Here is a 22,123-nt window from a genome sequence, read left to right as displayed (position 1 = left end):
CACAGAGGTAACACTGTAAAGTAGATACACACCTCACAGAGGTAACTCTATAGATACACACCTTACAGAGGTAACACTGTAGAGTAGATACACACCTCACAGAGGTAACACTATAAGGTAGATACACAACTCACAGAGGTAACACTATAGATACACACCTCAAAGAGGTAACACTGTATAGTAGATACACACCTCACAGAGGTAACACTATAGGATACACACCTCACAGAGGTAACACTGTATAGTAGATATACACCTCACAGAGGTAAACACTATAGATACACAACTCACAGAGGTAACACTATAGATACACACCTCACAGAGGTAACACTGTATAGTAGATACACACCTCACAGAGGTAACACTATATAGTAGATACACACCTCACAGAGGTAACACTGTAAAGTAGATACACACCTCACAGAGGTAACACTATATAGTAGATACACACCTCACAGAGGTAACACTGTAAAGATACACTCACAGAGGTAACTGTATAGATACACACATCACAGAGGTAACACTATAGAACACCCCTCCAGAGGTAACACTGGATACACACCTCACAGAGGTAACACTTATTGTAGATACACACCTCACAGAGGTAACACTTAGATACACACCTCACAGAGGTAACAATGTAGTAGATACACACTCACAGAGGTAACACTGTAAGTAGATACACACACTCACAGAGGTAACACTGCAGACACACACCTCACAGAGGTAACACTTGTAGATACACACCTCACAGAGGTAACACTGTATAGAGATACACACCTCACAGAGGTAACACTATAGATACACACCTCACAGAGGTAACAATATAGATTACACACCTCACAGCGGTAACACTGTAAAGTAGATACACACCTCTGCAGAGGTAACACTATAGATACACAACTCAGAGGTAACAATAGATACACAACTCACAACTAAAAGCATATACACACCTCCCAGGATAACACTACGAACACCTCACAGAGGTAACACTATGAGATGCACACACCTCAGAGGTAACACTGTAAAGTAGATACACACACCTCACAGAGGTAACACTATAGATACACACCTCACAGAGGTAACACTGTAGAGTAGATACACACCTCACAGGGTAACACTTATAGTTACACACCTCACAGAGGTAACACATACACGAATACACACACTCACAGAGGGTAACACTGTATAGAGATACACACACTCACAGAGGTAACACTGTAAAGTATACACACACAGAGGTAACACTATAGACACACACCTCACAGAGGTAACACTGTAGATACACACTCCAGTAAACACACCTCACAGAGGTAACACTATATAGTAGACACACACCTCACAGAGGTAACACTATAAATACACCTCACGAGTAACACCTATAGATACACACTCACGAGGTAACACTGTATAGTGAGATACACACCTCACAGAGGTAACACTGTAGATACACACTCACAGAGTAACACTGCCCAGGTAACACTATAGATACACACCTCACAGAGGTAACACTATAGAGAATACACACCTCACAGAGGACACTATAGATACAGCCACCTCACAAGGCAACACTGTATGTAGATACACACCTCACAGAGGTAACACTGTAGATACACACACCAGAGGTAACACTATAGATACACCGAGAGTAAACACTGTATAGTAGATACACACTCACAGAGGCAACACTATAGACAAACCTCACAGAGGTAACACACTGCTAGAGTAGATACACACACTCACAGAGAGGTAACACTAATGTACCCTCAGCCTAGAACACAACTCTAGAGGTAACACTACTATAGTAGTACACACCTCACAGAGGTAACAACCTATAGACACACAACTCACAAGAGTGCACACACTGTATAGTGATACACACCACACAGAGGTAACACCTTAGATACACACTCACAGAGGTAACACTGTAGAGTAGATACACCCTCACAGAAGTAACACTGTATATGTAGGATACACACCTCACAGAGGTAACACTTGAGATACACACCTCACAGAGGCAACACTGTAATAGATACACACCTCACAAGGTAACACTATATAGTAGATACACACCTCACAGAGGTAACACTGAAAGAAGATACACACATCACAGAGGTAACACTGTAAAGGTAGATACACACATCACAGAGGTAACACTGTAGACACACACTACAGTGGATCACACTCACAGAGGTAACACTGTAGATACACACCTCACAGAGGTAACACTGTATAGTAGATACACACCTCACAGAGGTAAACACTATAGATACACAGACCTCACAGAGGTAACAATATAGATACACACCTCCACAGAGGTAACACTGTATAGTAGATACACACCTCACAAGGTAACACCTCAGAGTAACACTATAGATACACACTCAAGAGGGTAACACTGTATAGTAGATACACACCCACAGGTAACACTGTATAGATACACACCCAACAGAGGTAACACTGTAGATACACACCTCACAGAGGTAACACTATAGAATCACACCTCACAGAGGTAACTGTATAGTAGACACACACCTCACAGAGGTAACACTATAGATACACACCTTACAGAGGTAACACTGTATAGTAGATATACACAACTCACAGAGGTAACACTATAGATACACAACTCACAGAGGTAACACTATCTAGATACAACCTCACGAGGTAACACTGTAAGTAGATACACACCTCACAGAGGTAACACTATAGATACACACCTCACAGAGGTAACACTGTATAGTAGATACACACCTCACAGAGGTAACACTATAGATACACAACTCACAGAGGTAACACTATAGATACACACCTCACAGAGGTAACACTGTAAAGTAGATACACACCTCACAGAGGTAACTCTATAGATACACACCTCACAGAGGTAACACTGTAGAGTAGATACACACCTCACAGAGGTAACACTATAAGGTAGATACACAACTCACAGAGGTAACACTATAGATACACACCTCAAAGAGGTAACACTGTATAGTAGATACACACCTCACAGAGGTAACACTATAGATACACACCTCACAGAGGTAACACTGTATAGTAGATATACACCTCACAGAGGTAACACTATAGATACACAACTCACAGAGGTAACACTATAGATACACACCTCACAGAGGTAACACTGTATAGTAGATACACACCTCACAGAGGTAACACTATATAGTAGATACACACCTCACAGAGGTAACACTGTAAAGTAGATACACACCTCACAGAGTGTAACACTATATAGTAGATACACACCTCACAGAGGTAACACTGTAAAGAAGATACACACATCACAGAGGTAACAATGTAAAGTAGATACACACATCACAGAGGTAACACTGTAGACACACACCTCACAGGAGGTAACACTGTAGACACACACCTCACAGAGGTAACACTGTAGATACACACCTCACAGAGGTAACACTGTATAGTAGATATACACCTCACAGAGGTAACACTATAGATACACAACTCACAGAGGTAACAATATAGATACACAACTCACAGCGGTAACACTGTAAAGTAGATACACACCTCACAGAGGTAACACTACAGATACACACACTCATAGAGGTAACCACTATGGATACACACCTCCAGAGGTAACACGTAAAGTAGATACACACCTCACAGAGGTAACACTATAGATACACACCTCACAGAGGTAACACTTAGAGTAGATACACTCACGGAGGTAACACTATAAAGTAGATACACACCTCACAGAGGTAACACTATAGATACACACCTCACGGTAACACCGCTTAAGTAGATACACACACAGAGGTAACACTATAGATACACACCTCACAGAGGTAACACTGTAAAGTAGATACACACCTCACAGAGGTAACACTATAGATACACACCTCACAGAGGTAACACTGAGTAGATACACACCTCACAGCGGTAACACTATAAAGTAGATACACACCTCGCAGAGGTAACACTACAGATACACAACTCACAGAGGTAACAATATAGATACACACTCACAGCGGTAACACTGTAAAGTAGATACACACCTCACAGAGGTAACACTACAGATACACACCTCACAGAGGTAACACTATAGATACACACCTCGCAGAGGTAACACTGTAAAGTAGATACACCTCACAGAGGTAACACTATACAGTAGATACACACCTCACAGAGGTAACACTGTAAAGAAGATACACACATCACAGAGGTAACACTGTAAAGTAGATACACACATCACAGAGGTAACACTGTAGACACACACCTCACAGAGGTAATACTGTAGATACACACCTCACAGAGTTAACACTGTATAGTAGATATACACCTCACAGAGGTAACACTATAGATACACAACTCACAGAGGTAACAATATAGATACACATCTCACAGGAGGTAACACTGTATAGTAGATACACACCTCACAGAAGTAACACTGTATAGTAGATACACACCTCACAGAGGTAACACTGTAGATACACACCTCACAGAGGTAACACTATAGATACACACCTCACAGAGGTAACACTGTATAGTAGATACACACCTCACAGAGGTAACACTATAGATACAAACCTCACAGAGGTAACACTGTAGAGTAGATACACACCTCACAGAGGTAACACTATATAGTAGATACACACCTCACAGAGGTAACACTGTATAGTAAATACACACCTCACAGAGGTAACACTATAGATACACAACTCACAGAGGTAACACTGTATAGTAGATACACACCTCACAGAGGTAACACCGTAGATACACATCTCACAGAGGTAACACTGTATAGTAGATACACACCTCACAGAGGTAACACTGTATAGTAGATACACACCTCACAGAGGTAACACTGTAGACACACACCTCACAGAGGTAACACTATAGATACACACCTCACAGAGGTAACACTGTATAGTAGATACACACCTCACAGAGGTAACACTATAGATACACACCTCACAGAGGTAACACTGTAAAGTAGATACACACCTCACAGAGGTAACACTATAGATACACACCTCACAGAGGTAACACTGTAGAGTAGATACACACCTCACAGAGGTAACACTATAAAGGTAGATACACAACTCACAGAGGTAACACTATAGATACACACCTCACAGAGGTAACACTGTATAGTAGATACACACCTCACAGAGGTAACACTATAGATACACACCTCACAGAGGTAACACTGTATAGTAGATATACACCTCACAGAGGTAACACTATAGATACACAACTCACAGAGGTAACACTATAGATACACACCTCACAGAGGTAACACTGTATAGTAGATACACACCTCAAGAGGTAACACTTATAGTAGATACACACCTCACAGAGGTAACACTGTAGAGAGATACACACCTCACAGAGGAAACACTGTAAAGTAGATACAACTCACAGAGGAAACACTGTAGATACACACCTCACAGAGGTAACAAGAGACACACACCTCACAGAGGTAACACTATAGATACACCAGAGGTAACACTGTAGTAGATCATACACCTCTCAGAGGTAACACTATAGATACACAACTCACAGAGGTAACAATATAGATACACACCTCACAGAGGTAACACTGTAAAGTAGATACACACCTCACAGAGGTAACACTGTAGATACACACCTCACAGAGGTAACACTGTAGATACACACCTCACAGAGGTAACACTGTAAAGTAGATACACACCTCACAGAGGTAACACTATAGATACACACCTCAGAGGTAACACTATAGATCAACCTCACAGAGGTAACACTATAGATACACACCTCACAGAGGTAACACTGTATAGTAGATATACACCTCAGAGGTAACACTATATGATACACCACTCACAGAGGTAACACTATAGATACACACCTCACAGAGGTAACACTGTAGAGTAGATACACACCTCACAGAGGTAACACTATAAGATACACACCTCACAGAGGTAACACTGTAAAGTAGATACACACCTCACAGAGGTAACACTATAGAGTAGATACACACCTCACAGAGGTAACACTGTAAAGAAGATACACACATCACAGAGGTAACACTGTTAAAGTAGATACACACACTCACAGAGGTAACACTGTAGACACACACCTCACAGAGGTAACACTGTAGACACACACCTCACAGAGGTAACACTATAGATACACACCTCACAGAGGTAACACTGTAGAGTAGATACACACCTCACAGAGGTAACACTATAGATACACAACTCACAGAGGTAACAATATAGATACACAACTCACAGCGGTAACACTGTAGAGTAGATACACACCTCACAGAGGTAACACTACAGATACACAACTCACAGAGGTAACACTATAGATACACACCTCACAGAGGCAACACTGTAAAGTAGATACACACCTCACAGAGGTAACACTATAGATACACACCTCACAGATGTAACACTGTAGAGTAGATACACACCTCACAGAGGTAACACTATAAAGTAGATACACAACTCACAGAGGTAACACTATAGATACACACCTCACAGAGGTAACACTGTATAGTAGATACACACCTCACAGAGGTAACACTATAGATACACACCTCACAGAGGTAACACTGTATAGTAGATACACACTTCACAGAGGTAACACTATAGATACACAACTCACAGAGGTAACACTATAGATACACACCTCACAGAGGTAACACTGTAGAGTAGATACACACCTCACAGAGGTAACACTATAGATACACACCTCACAGAGGTAACACTGTAGAGTAGATACACACCTCACAGAGGTAACACTAAGGTAGATACACAACTCACAGAGGTAACACTATAGATACACACCTCACAGAGGTAACACTGTATAGTAGATACACACCTCACAGAGGTAACACTGTATAGCACACCTCCAGAGTTACACACTGTAGAGTAGATACACACCTCACAGAGGTAACACTATAGATACACAACTCACAGAGGTAACACTATAGATACACACCTCACAGAGGTAACACATAGTAGATACACACCTCACAGAGGTAACACTATATAGATACACACCTCACAGAGGTAACACTGTATAGTAGATACACACCTCACAGAGGTAACACTATAGATACACAACTCACAGAGGTAACACTATAGATACACACCTCACAGAGGTAACACTGTATAGTAGATACACACCTCACAGAGGTAACACTATAGTAGATACACACCTCACAGAGGTAACACTGTATAGTAGATACACACCTCACAGAGGTAACACTATAGATACACACCTCACAGAGGTAACACTGTATAGTAGATACACACCTCACAGAGGTAACACTGTAAGATACACACCTCACAGAGGTAACACTGTGAACACACTCACAGAGGTAACACTGTAGGCTGATACACACCTCACAGAGGTAACACTGTATAGTAGATACACACTCACAGAGGTAACACTGTAGATACACACCTCACAGAGGTAACACTATATAAACACACCTCACAGAGGTAACACTGTATAGTAGATACACACCTCACAGAGGCCAGATACACACCTCACAGAGGTAACACTGTATAGATATCACACCTCACAGAGGTAACACTGTATAGTAGATACACACCTCACAGAGGTAACACTATAGATACACACCTCACAGAGGTAACACTGTATAGTAGATACACACCTCACAGAGGTAACACTTGTAGATACACACCTCACAGAGAACACTATATATACACACCTCACAGAGGTAACACTGTATAGTAGATACACAACTCACAGAGGTAACACTATAGATACACACCCTCACAGAGGTAACACTGTAAAGTAGATACACACCTCACAGAGGTAACACTATAGATACACACCTCACAGAGGTAACACTGTAGAGTAGATACACACCTCCAGAGGGTAACACTATAAGGTAGATACACAAACTCACAGAGGTAACACTATAGATACACACCTCACAGAGGTAGAGGTAACACTGTATAGTAGATACACACCTCACAGAGGTAACACTATAGATACACACCTCACAGAGGTAACACTGTATAGTAGATACACACCTCACAGAGGTAACACTATAGATACACACCTCACAGAGGTAACACTGTATAGTAGATACACACCTCAAAGAGGTAACACTATTAATACCCGTAACACTGAGTAGATACACACCTCACAGAGGTAACACTGTAAAGTAGATACACACCTCCAGAGGTAACACTGTAAACACACCTCACAGAGGTAACACTGTAAAGAAGATACACACGTCACAGAGGTAACACTGTATAGTAGATATACACCTCACAGAGGTAACACTATAGATACACAACTCACAGAGGTAACACTATAGATACACACCTCACAGAGGTAACACTGTAAAGTAGATAAACACCTCACAGAGGTAACACTATAGATACACACCTCACAGAGGTAACACTGTAGAGTAGATACACACCTCACAGAGGTAACACTGTATAGTAGATACACACCTCACATAGGTAACACTATATAGTAGATACACACCTCACAGAGGTAACACTGTAAAGAAGATACACACATCACAGAGGTAACACTGTAAAGTAGATACACACATCACAGATGTAACACTGTAGACACACACCTCACAGAGGTAACACTGTAGATACACACCTCAGAGGTAACATTGTATAGTAGATATACACCTCACAGAGGTAACACTATAGATACAGAACTCACAGAGGTAACAATATAGATACACAACTCACAGAGGTAACACTGTATAGTAGATACACACCCACAGAGGTAACACTGTAGATACACATCTCACAGAGGTAACACTGTATAGTAGATACACACCTCACAGAAGTAACGCTGTATAGTAGATACACACCTCACAGAGGTAACACTGTAGATACACACCTCACAGAGGTAACACTATAGATCACACACCTCACAGAGGTAACACTGTATAGTAGATACACACCTCACAGAGGTAACACTATAGATACACACCTCACAGAGGTAACACTGTATAGTAGATATACACCTCACAGAGGTAACACTATAGATACACAACTCACAGAGGTAACACTATAGATACACACCTCACAGAGGTAACACTGTAAAGTAGATACACACCTCACAGAGGTAACTCTATAGATACACACCTCACAGAGGTAACACTGTAGAGTAGATACACACCTCACAGAGGTAACACTATAAGGTAGATACACAACTCACAGAGGTAACACTATAGATACACACCTCAAAGAGGTAACACTGTATAGTAGATACACACCCACAGAGGTAACACTATAGATACACACCTCACAGAGGTAACACTGTATAGTAGATATACACCTCACAGAGGTAACACTATAGATACACAACTCACAGAGGTAACACTATAGATACACACCTCACAGAGGTAACACTGTATAGTAGATACACACCTCACAGAGGTAACACTATATAGTAGATACACACCTCACAGAGGTAACACTGTAAAGTAGATACACACCTCACAGGAGGTAACACTATATAGTAGATACACACCTCACAGAGGTAACACTGTAAAGAAGATACACACATCACAGAGGTAACAATGTAAAGTAGATACACACATCACAGAGGTAACACTGTAGACACACACCTCACAGAGGTAACACTGTAGACACACACCTCACAGAGGTAACACTGTAGATACACACCTCACAGAGGTAACACTGTATAGTAGATATACACCTCACAGAGGTAACACTATAGATACACAACTCACAGAGGTAACAATATAGATACACAACTCACAGCGGTAACACTGTAAAGTAGATACACACCTCACAGAGGTAACACTACAGATACACAACTCACAGAGGTAACACTATAGATACACACCTCACAGAGGTAACACTGTAAAGTAGATACACACCTCACAGAGGTAACACTATAGATACACACCTCACAGAGGTAACACTGTAGAGTAGATACACACCTCACAGAGGTAACACTATAAAGTAGATACACAACTCGCAGAGGCAACACCATAGATACACAACTCACAGAGGTAACAATATAGATACACACTCACAGCTGGCAACACTGTAAAGTAGATACACACCTCACAGAGGTAACACTACAGATACACAACTCACAGAGGTAACACTATAGATACACACCTCACAGAGGTAACACTGTAAAGTAGATACACACCTCACAGAGGTAACACTATACAGTAGATACACAACTCACAGAGGTAACACTGTAAAGAAGATACACACATCACAGAGGTAACACTGTAAAGTAGATACACACATCACAGAGGTAACACTGTAGACACACACCTCACAGAGGTAATACTGTAGATACACACCTCACAGAGTTAACACTGTATAGTAGATATACACCTCACAGAGGTAACACTATAGATACACAACTCACAGAGGTAACAATATAAGATACACACCTCACAGAGGTAACACTGTATAGTAGATACACACATCACAGAAGTAACACTGTAGACACACACCTCACAGAGGTAATACTGTAGATACACACCTCACAGAGTTAACACTGTATAGTAGATATACACCTCACAGAGGTAACACTATAGATACACAACTCACAGAGGTAACAATATAGATACACATCTCACAGAGGTAACACTGTATAGTAGATACACACCTCACAGAAGTAACACTGTATAGTAGATACACACCTCACAGAGGTAACACTGTAGATACACACCTCACAGAGGTAACACTATAGATACACACCTCACAGAGGTAACACTGTATAGTAGATACACACCTCACAGAGGTAACACTATAGATACAAACCTCACAGAGGTAACACTGTAGAGTAGATACACACCTCACAGAGGTAACACTATATAGTAGATACACACCTCACAGAGGTAACACGGTATAGTAAATACACACCTCACAGAGGTAACACTATAGATACACAACTCACAGAGGTAACACTGTATAGTAGATACACACCTCACAGAGGTAACACCGTAGATACACATCTCACAGAGGTAACACTGTATAGTAGATACACACCTCACAGAAGTAACACTGTATAGTAGATACACACCTCACAGAGGTAACACTGTAGATACACACCTCACAGAGGTAACACTATAGATACACACCTCACAGAGGTAACACTGTATAGTAGATACACACCTCACAGAGGTAACACTATAGATACACACCTCACAGAGGTAACACTGTAAAGTAGATACACACCTCACAGAGGTAACACTATAGATACACACCACAGAGGTAACACTTAGATAGATACACACCTCACAGAGGTAACACTGTATAGTAGATACACAACCTCACAGAGGTAACACTATAAGGTAGATACACAACTCCACAGAGTAACACTCTATCACAACCACAAACAACCTTTAATAATACACCTCAACATCAGTTAACACTTATAGATAATGCCTCACGTGCTTTAATAAAGAATGATACACACATCACAGAGGGTAACACTGTGGCACACCTCACAGAGGCAACACTGTAGAAGATACACACATCACAGAGGTAACACTGTAAAGCAGCACACACATCAAAGAGCTGCAGTAATACCTCACATTGTCGTGAATCTACACACTCACAGAGGTAGAACTATGAGATACACTCACAGAGTAACACACTTTATAGATACACAACTCACAGCGGTAACATAATGTGAAGATACACACCTCAGAGGTAACACTAGACGACACACACTCCACAGAGCACTTTACAGCAGATACAACTCACAGAGATAAATTAATAGATACATACACACACTCACAGAAGGTAACACTAAAGTAGATACACACCTCACAGAGGTAACACTATAGATACACAACCTCCGGAGGTAACACTAGAGATACACACCTCCACAGAGGTAACACTGTATAATAGATACACACCTCACAAGAGGTAACACTATAGATACACACACTCACAGAGGTAACACTATAGATACACAACTCACAGAGGTAACACTGTAAAGTAGATACACACCTCACAGAGGTAACACTATAGATACACACCTCACAGAGGTAACACTGGGTAGATACACACCTCACAGAGGTAACACTGTTAGTAGATACACACTCCACAGGTAACACTATAGATACACACCTCACAGAGGTAACACTGTAAGGTAGATACACAAACTCACAGAGGTAACACTATAGATACACACCTCACAGAGGTAACACTGTATAGTAGATACACACCTCACAGAGGTAACACTATAGATACACACCTCACAGAGGTAACACTGTATAGTAGATATACACCTCACAGAGGTAACACTATAGATACACAACTCCGGCTACACACCTCACAGAGGTAACACTGTAAAGTAGATACACACCTCACAGAGGTAACACTATAGATACACACCTCACAGAGGTAACACTGTAGAGTAGATACACACCTCACAGAGGTAACACTATAAAGTAGATACACAACTCACAGAGGTAACACTATAGATACACACCTCACAGAGGTAACACTGTAAGTAGATACACACCTCACAGAGGCCTAACACTATAGTATACACACACAACAGAGGTAACACTGTATAGATACACACCTCACAGAGGTAACACTATAGATACACACCTCACAGAGGTAACACTGTATAGTAGATACACACCTCACAGAGGTAACACTATAGATACACACCTCACAGAGGTAACACTGTATAGTAGATACACACCTCACAGAGGTAACACTATAGATACACACCTCACAGAGGCAACACTGTAGAGTAGATACACACCTCACAGGGTAACACTGTAAAGTAGATACACACCTCACAGAGGTAACACTATAGAACACACCTCACAGAGGTAACACTGTAGATACACACCTCACAGAGGTAACACTGTATAGTAGATACACACCTCACAGAGGTAACACTATAGATACACAACTCACAGAGGTAACACTATAGATACACACCTCACAGAGGTAACACTGTATAGTAGATACACACCTCACAGAGGTAACACGGTATAGTAGATACACACCTCACAGAGGGTAACACTATAGATACACACCTCACAGAGGTAACACTGTATAGTAGATACACACCTCACAGAGGTAACACTGTAGATACACACCTCACAGAGGTAACACTGTATAGTAGATACACACCTCACAGAGGTAACACTGTAGATACACACCTCACAGAGGTAACACTATAGATACACACCTCACAGAGGTAACACTGTAAAGTAGATACACACCTCACAGAGGTAACACTATAGATACACACCTCACAGAGGTAACACTGTAGAGTAGATACACACCTCACAGAGGTAACACTATAAGTAGATACACAACTCACAGAGGTAACACTGATAGATACACACCTCACAGAGGTAACACTGTATAAGTAGATACACACCTCACAGAGGTAACACTATAGATACACACCTCACAGAGGTAACACTGGTAGTAGATACACACCTCACAGAGGTAACACTATAGATACACACCTCACAGAGGTAACACTGTATAGTAGATATACACCTCACAGAGGTAACACTATAGATACACACCTCACAGAGGTAACACTGTATAGTAGATACACACCTCAAAGAGGTAACACTATATAGTAGATACACACCTCACAGAGGTAACACTGTAAAGAAGATACACACATCACAGAGGTAACACTGTAAAGTAGATACACACCTCACAGAGGTAACACTGTAAAGAAGATACACACGTCACAGAGGTAACACTGTATAGTAGATACACACCTCACAGAGGTAACACTATAGATACACACCTCACAGAGGTAACACTATAGATACACACCTCACAGAGGTAACACTGTAAAGTAGATACACACCTCACAGAGGTAACACTATAGATACACACCTCACAGAGGTAACACTGTAGAGTAGATACAAACCTCACAGAGGTAACACTGTATAGTAGATATACACCTCACAGAGGTAACACTATAGATACACAACTCACAGAGGTAACACTATAGATACACACCTCACAGAGGTAACACTGTAAAGTAGATACACACCTCACAGAGGTAACACTATAGTAGATACACACCTCACAGAGGTAACACTGTAGAGTAGATACACACCTCACAGAGGTAACACTGTATAGTAGATACACACCTCACAGAGGTAACACTATAAGAGATACACACCTCACAGAGGTAACACTGTAAAGAAGATACACACATCACAGAGGTAACACTGTAAAGTAGATACACACATCACAGATGTAACACTGTAGACACACACCTCACAGAGGTAACACTGTAGATACACACCACAGAGGTAACACTGTATAGTAGATATACACCTCACAGAGGTAACACTATAGATACACAACTCACAGAGGTAACACTAGTAGATACACACCTCACAGAGGTAACACTTATAGTAGATACACACCTCACAGAGGTAACACTTAGAGTAGATACACACCTCAAGAGGTAACACTGTATAGTAGATACACACCTCACATAGGTAACACTATATAGTAGATACACACCTCACAGAGGTAACACTGTAAAGAAGATACACACATCACAGAGGTAACACTGTAAAGTAGATACACACATCACAGATGTAACACTGTAGACACACACCTCACAGAGGTAACACTGTAGATACACACCTCAGAGGTAACATTGTATAGTAGATATACACCTCACAGAGGTAACACTATAGATACAGAACTCACAGAGGTAACAATATAGATACACAACTCACAGAGGTAACACTGTATAGTAGATACACACCTCACAGAGGTAACACTGTAGATACACATCTCACAGAGGTAACACTGTATAGTAGATACACACCTCACAGAAGTAACACTGTATAGTAGATACACACCTCACAGAGGTAACACTGTAGATACACACCTCACAGAGGTAACACTATAGATACACACCTCACAGAGGTAACACTGTATAGTAGATACACACCTCACAGAGGTAACACTATAGATACACACCTTACAGAGGTAACACTGTATAGTAGATATACACCTCACAGAGGTAACACTATAGATACACAACTCACAGAGGTAACACTATAGATACACACCTCACAGAGGTAACACTGTAAAGTAGATACACACCTCACAGAGGTAACTCTATAGATACACACCTTACAGAGGTAACACTGTAGAGTAGATACACACCTCACAGAGGTAACACTATAAGGTAGATACACAACTCACAGAGGTAACACTATAGATACACACCTCAAAGAGGTAACACTGTATAGTAGATACACACCTCACAGAGGTAACACTATAGATACACACCTCACAGAGGTAACACTGTATAGTAGATATACACCTCACAGAGGTAACACTATAGATACACAACTCACAGAGGTAACACTATAGATACACACCTCACAGAGGTAACACTGTATAGTAGATACACACCTCACAGAGGTAACACTATATAGTATACACACCTCACAGAGGTAACACTGTAAAGTAGATACACACCTCACAGAGGTAACACTATATAGTAGATACACACCTCACAGAGGTAACACTGTAAAGAAGATACACACATCACAGAGGTAACAATGTAAAGTAGATACACACATCACAGAGGTAACACTGTAGACACACACCTCACAGAGGTAACACTGTAGACACACACCTCACAGAGGTAACACTGTAGATACACACCTCACAGAGGTAACACTGTATAGTAGATATACACCTCACAGAGGTAACACTATAGATACACAACTCACAGAGGTAACAATATAGATACACAACTCACAGCGGTAACACTGTAAAGTAGATACACACCTCACAGAGGTAACACTACAGATACACAACTCACAGAGGTAACACTATAGATACACACCTCACAGAGGTAACACTGTAAAGTAGATACACACCTCACAGAGGTAACACTATAGATACACACCTCACAGAGGTAACACTGTAGAGTAGATACACACCTCACAGAGGTAACACTATAAAGTAGATACACAACTCGCAGAGGTAACACTATAGATACACAACTCACAGAGGTAACAATATAGATACACAACTCACAGCGGTAACACTGTAAAGTAGATACACACCTCACAGAGGTAACACTACAGATACACAACTCACAGAGGTAACACTATAGATACACACCTCACAGAGGTAACACTGTAAAGTAGATACACACCTCACAGAGGTAACACTATAGATACACACCTCACAGAGGGAACACTATAAAGTAGATACACAACTCGCAGAGGTAACACTATAGATACACACCTCACAGAGGTAACACTATACAGTAGATACACACCTCACAGAGGTAACACTGTAAAGAAGATACACACATCACAGAGGTAACACTGTAAAGTAGATACACACATCACAGAGGTAACACTGTAGACACACACCTCACAGAGGTAATACTGTAGATACACACCTCACAGAGTTAACACTGTATAGTAGATATACACCTCACAGAGGTAACACTATAGATACACAACTCACAGAGGTAACAATATAGATACACATCTCACAGAGGTAACACTGTATAGTAGATACACACCTCACAGAAGTAACACTGTATAGTAGATACACACCTCACAGAGGTAACACTGTAGATACACACCTCACAGAGGTAACACTATAGATACACACCTCACAGAGGTAACACTGTATAGTAGATACACACCTCACAGAGGTAACACTATAGATACAAACCTCACAGAGGTAACACTGTAGAGTAGATACACACCTCACAGAGGTAACACTATATAGTAGATACACACCTCACAGAGGTAACACGGTATAGTAAATACACACCTCACAGAGGTAACACTATAGATACACAACTCACAGAGGTAACACTGTATAGTAGATACACACCACACAGAGGTAACACCGTAGATACACATCTCACAGAGGTAACACTGTATAGTAGATACACACCTCACAGAAGTAACACTGTATAGTAGATACACACCTCACAGAGGTAACACTGTAGATACACACCTCACAGAGGTAACACTATAGATACACACCTCACAGAGGTAACACTGTATAGTAGATACACACCTCACAGAGGTAACACTATAGATACACACCTCACAGAGGTAACACTGTAAAGTAGATACACACCTCACAGAGGTAACACTATAGATACACACCTCACAGAGGTAACACTGTAGAGTAGATACACACCTCACAGAGGTAACACTATAAGGTAGATACACAACTCACAGAGGTAACACTATAGATACACACCTCACAGAGGTAACACTGTATAGTAGATACACACCTCACAGAGGTAACACTATAGATACACACCTCACAGAGGTAACACTGTATAGTAGATATACACCTCACAGAGGTAACACTATAGATACACAACTCACAGAGGTAACACTATAGATACACACCTCACAGAGGTAACACTGTATAGTAGATACACACCTCAAAGAGGTAACACTATATAGTAGATACACACCTCACAGAGGTAACACTGTAAAGAAGATACACACATCACAGAGGTAACACTGTAAAGTAGATACACACATCACAGAGGTAACACTGTAGACACACACCTCACAGAGGTAACACTGTAGACACACACCTCACAGAGGTAACACTATAGATACACACCTCACAGAGGTAACACTGTAAAGTAGATACACACCTCACAGAGGTAACACTATAGATACACAACTCACAGAGGTAACAATATAGATACACAACTCACAGCGGTAACACTGTAAAGTAGATACACACCTCACAGAGGTAACACTACAGATACACAACTCACAGAGGTAACACTATAGATACACACCTCACAGAGGTAACACTGTAAAGTAGATACACACCTCACAGAGGTAACACTATAGATACACACCACACAGAGGGAACACTATAGATACACACCTCACAGAGGTAATACTGTATAGTAGATACACACCTCACAGAGGTAACACTATAGATACACACCTCACAGAGGTAACACTGTATAGTAGATATACACCTCACAGAGGTAACACTATAGATACACAACTCACAGAGGTAACACTATAGATACACACCTCACAGAGGTAACACTGTAAAGTAGATACACACCTCACAGAGGTAACACTATAGATACACACCTCACAGATGTAACACTGTAGAGTAGATACAAACCTCACAGAGGTAACACTATAAGGTAGATATACAACTCACAGAGGTAACACTATAGATACACACCTCACAGAGGGAACACTGTATAGTAGATACACACCTCACAGAGGTAACACTGTATAGTAGATATACACCTCACAGAGGTAACACTATAGATACACAACTCACAGAGGTAACACTATAGATATACACCTCACAGAGGTAACACTATAGATACACAACTCACAGAGGTAACAATATAGATACACAACTCACAGCGGTAACACTGTAAAGTAGATACACACCTCACAGAGGTAACACTACAGATACACAACTCACAGAGGTAACACTATAGATACACACCTCACAGAGGTAACACTGTAAAGTAGATACACACCTCACAGAGGTAACACTATAGATACACACCACACAGAGGGAACACTATACAGTAGATACACAACTCGCAGAGGTAACACTATAGATACACACCTCACAGAGGTAATACTGTATAGTAGATACACACCTCACAGAGGTAACACTATAGATACACACCTCACAGAGGTAACACTGTATAGTAGATATACACCTCACAGAGGTAACACTATAGATACACAACTCACAGAGGTAACACTATAGATACACACCTCACAGAGGTAACACTGTAAAGTAGATACACACCTCACAGAGGTAACACTATAGATACACACCTCACAGATGTAACACTGTAGAGTAGATACAAACCTCACAGAGGTAACACTATAAGGTAGATATACAACTCACAGAGGTAACACTATAGATACACACCTCACAGAGGGAACACTGTATAGTAGATACACACCTCACAGAGGTAACACTGTATAGTAGATATACACCTCACAGAGGTAACACTATAGATACACAACTCACAGAGGTAACACTATAGATACACACCTCACAGAGGTAACACTGTAAAGTAGATAAACACCTCACAGAGGTAACACTATAGATACACACCTCACAGAGGTAACACTGTAGAGTAGATACACACCTCACAGAGGTAACACTGTATAGTAGATACACACCTCACATAGGTAACACTATATAGTAGATACACACCTCACAGAGGTAACACTGTAAAGAAGATACACACATCACAGAGGTAACACTGTAAAGTAGATACACACATCACAGATGTAACACTGTAGACACACACCTCACAGAGGTAACACTGTAGATACACACCTCAGAGGTAACATTGTATAGTAGATATACACCTCACAGAGGTAACACTATAAATACAGAACTCACAGAGGTAACAATATAGATACACAACTCACAGAGGTAACACTGTATAGTAGATACACACCTCACAGAAGTAACACTGTATAGTAGATACACACCTCACAGAGGTAACACCGTAGATACACACCTCACAGAGGTAACACTATAGATACACACCTCACAGAGGTAACACTGTATAGTAGATACACACCTCACAGAGGTAACACTATAGATACACACCTTACAGAGGTAACACTGTATAGTAGATATACACCTCACAGAGGTAACACTATAGATACACAACTCACAGAGGTAACACTGTATAGTAGATACACACCTCACAGAGGTAACACTATAGATACACACCTCACAGAGGTAACACTGTATAGTAGATACACACCTCACAGAGGTAACACTATAGATACAAACCTCACAGAGGTAACACTGTAGAGTAGATACACACCTCACAGAGGTAACACTATATAGTAGATACACACCTCACAGAGGTAACACGGTATAGTAAATACACACCTCACAGAGGTAACACTATAGATACACAACTCACAGAGGTAACACTGTATAGTAGATACACACCTCACAGAGGTAACACCGTAGATACACATCTCACAGAGGTAACACTGTATAGTAGATACACACCTCACAGAAGTAACACTGTATAGTAGATACACACCTCACAGAGGTAACACTGTAGATACACACCTCACAGAGGTAACACTATAGATACACACCTCACAGAGGTAACACTGTATAGTAGATACACACCTCACAGAGGTAACACTATAGATACACACCTCACAGAGGTAACACTGTAAAGTAGATACACACCTCACAGAGGTAACACTATAGATACACACCTCACAGAGGTAACACTGTATAGTAGATACACACCTCACAGAGGTAACACTATAGATACACACCTCACAGAGGTAACACTGTATAGTAGATATACACCTCACAGAGGTAACACTAGATACACAACTCACAGAGGTAACACTATAGATACACACCTCACAGAGGTAACACTGTATAGTAGATACACACCTCAAAGAGGTAACACTATATAGTAGATACACACCTCACAGAGGTAACACTGTAAAGAAGATACACACATCACAGAGGTAACACTGTAAAGTAGATACACACATCACAGAGGTAACACTGTAGACACACACCTCACAGAGGTAACACTGTAGACACACACCTCACAGAGGTAACACTGTAGATACACACCTCACAGAGGTAACACTGTATAGTAGATATACACCTCACAGAGGTAACACTATAGATACACAACTCACAGAGGTAACAATATAGATACACAACTCACAGCGGTAACACTGTAAAGTAGATACACACCTCACAGAGGTAACACTACAGATACACAACTCACAGAGGTAACACTATAGATACACACCTCACAGAGGTAACACTGTAAAGTAGATACACACCTCACAGAGGTAACACTGTATAGTAGATACACACCTCACAGAGGTAACACTATAGATACACACCTCACAGAGGTAACACTGTATAGTAGATATACACCTCACAGAGGTAACACTATAGATACACAACTCACAGAGGTAACACTATAGATACACACCTCACAGAGGTAACACTGTATAGTAGATACACACCTCACAGAGGTAACACTATATAGTAGATACACACCTCACAGAGGTAACACTGTAAAGTAGATACACACCTCACAGAGGTAACACTATATAGTAGATACACACCTCACAGAGGTAACACTGTAAAGAAGATACACACATCACAGAGGTAACACTGTAAAGTAGATACACACCTCACAGAGGTAACACTACAGATACACAACTCACAGAGGTAACACTATAGATACACACCTCACAGAGGTAACACTGTAAAGTAGATACACACCTCACAGAGGTAACACCATAGATACACACCTCACAGAGGTAACACTGTAGAGTAGATACACACCTCACAGAGGTAACACTATAAAGTAGATACACAACTCGCAGAGGTAACACTATAGATACACACCTCACAGAGGTAATACTGTATAGTAAATACACACCTCACAGAGGTAACACTATAGATACACAACTCACAGAGGTAACACTATAGATACACACCTCACAGAGGTAACACTAAAGTAGATACACACCTCACAGAGGTAACACTATAGATACACACCTCACAGAGGTAACACTGTAGAGTAGATACACACCTCACAGAGGTAACACTATAAGGTAGATACACAACTCACAGAGGTAACACTATAGATACACACCTCACAGAGGTAACACTGTATAGTAGATACACACCTCACAGAGGTAACACTATAGATACACACCTCACAGAGGTAACACTGTATAGTAGATATACACCTCACAGAGGTAACACTATAGATACACAACTCACAGAGGTAACACTATAGATACACACCTCACAGAGGTAACACTGTATAGTAGATACACACCTCAAAGAGGTAACACTATATAGTAGATACACACCTCACAGAGGTAACACTGTAAAGAAGATACACACATCACAGAGGTAACACTGTAAAGTAGATACACACATCACAGAGGTAACACTGTAGACACACACCTCACAGAGGTAACACTGTAGACACACACCTCACAGAGGTAACACTGTAGATACACACCTCACAGAGGTAACACTGTATAGTAGATATACACCTCACAGAGGTAACACTATAGATACAC

The 22,123-nt window shown here is 40.9% G+C and overlaps 1 protein-coding gene across 3 annotated transcripts in view; it reads right to left on the bottom strand.

Moving 5' to 3' along the window:
* LOC106560617 (lipoma-preferred partner homolog) overlaps window positions 1–22,123 on the bottom strand; it is a 591,662-nt gene that overhangs the window by 10,520 nt on the left and 559,019 nt on the right. The gene's annotated exons all lie outside the window — the stretch shown is intronic.

Source organism: Salmo salar, chromosome ssa10, assembly GCF_905237065.1.
Source record: "Salmo salar chromosome ssa10, Ssal_v3.1, whole genome shotgun sequence".
NCBI classification, from domain to species: domain Eukaryota; kingdom Metazoa; phylum Chordata; class Actinopteri; order Salmoniformes; family Salmonidae; genus Salmo; species Salmo salar.
Note: the sequence above shows the minus strand (reverse complement) of the source record. Positions and strands in the feature narration are given on the sequence as shown.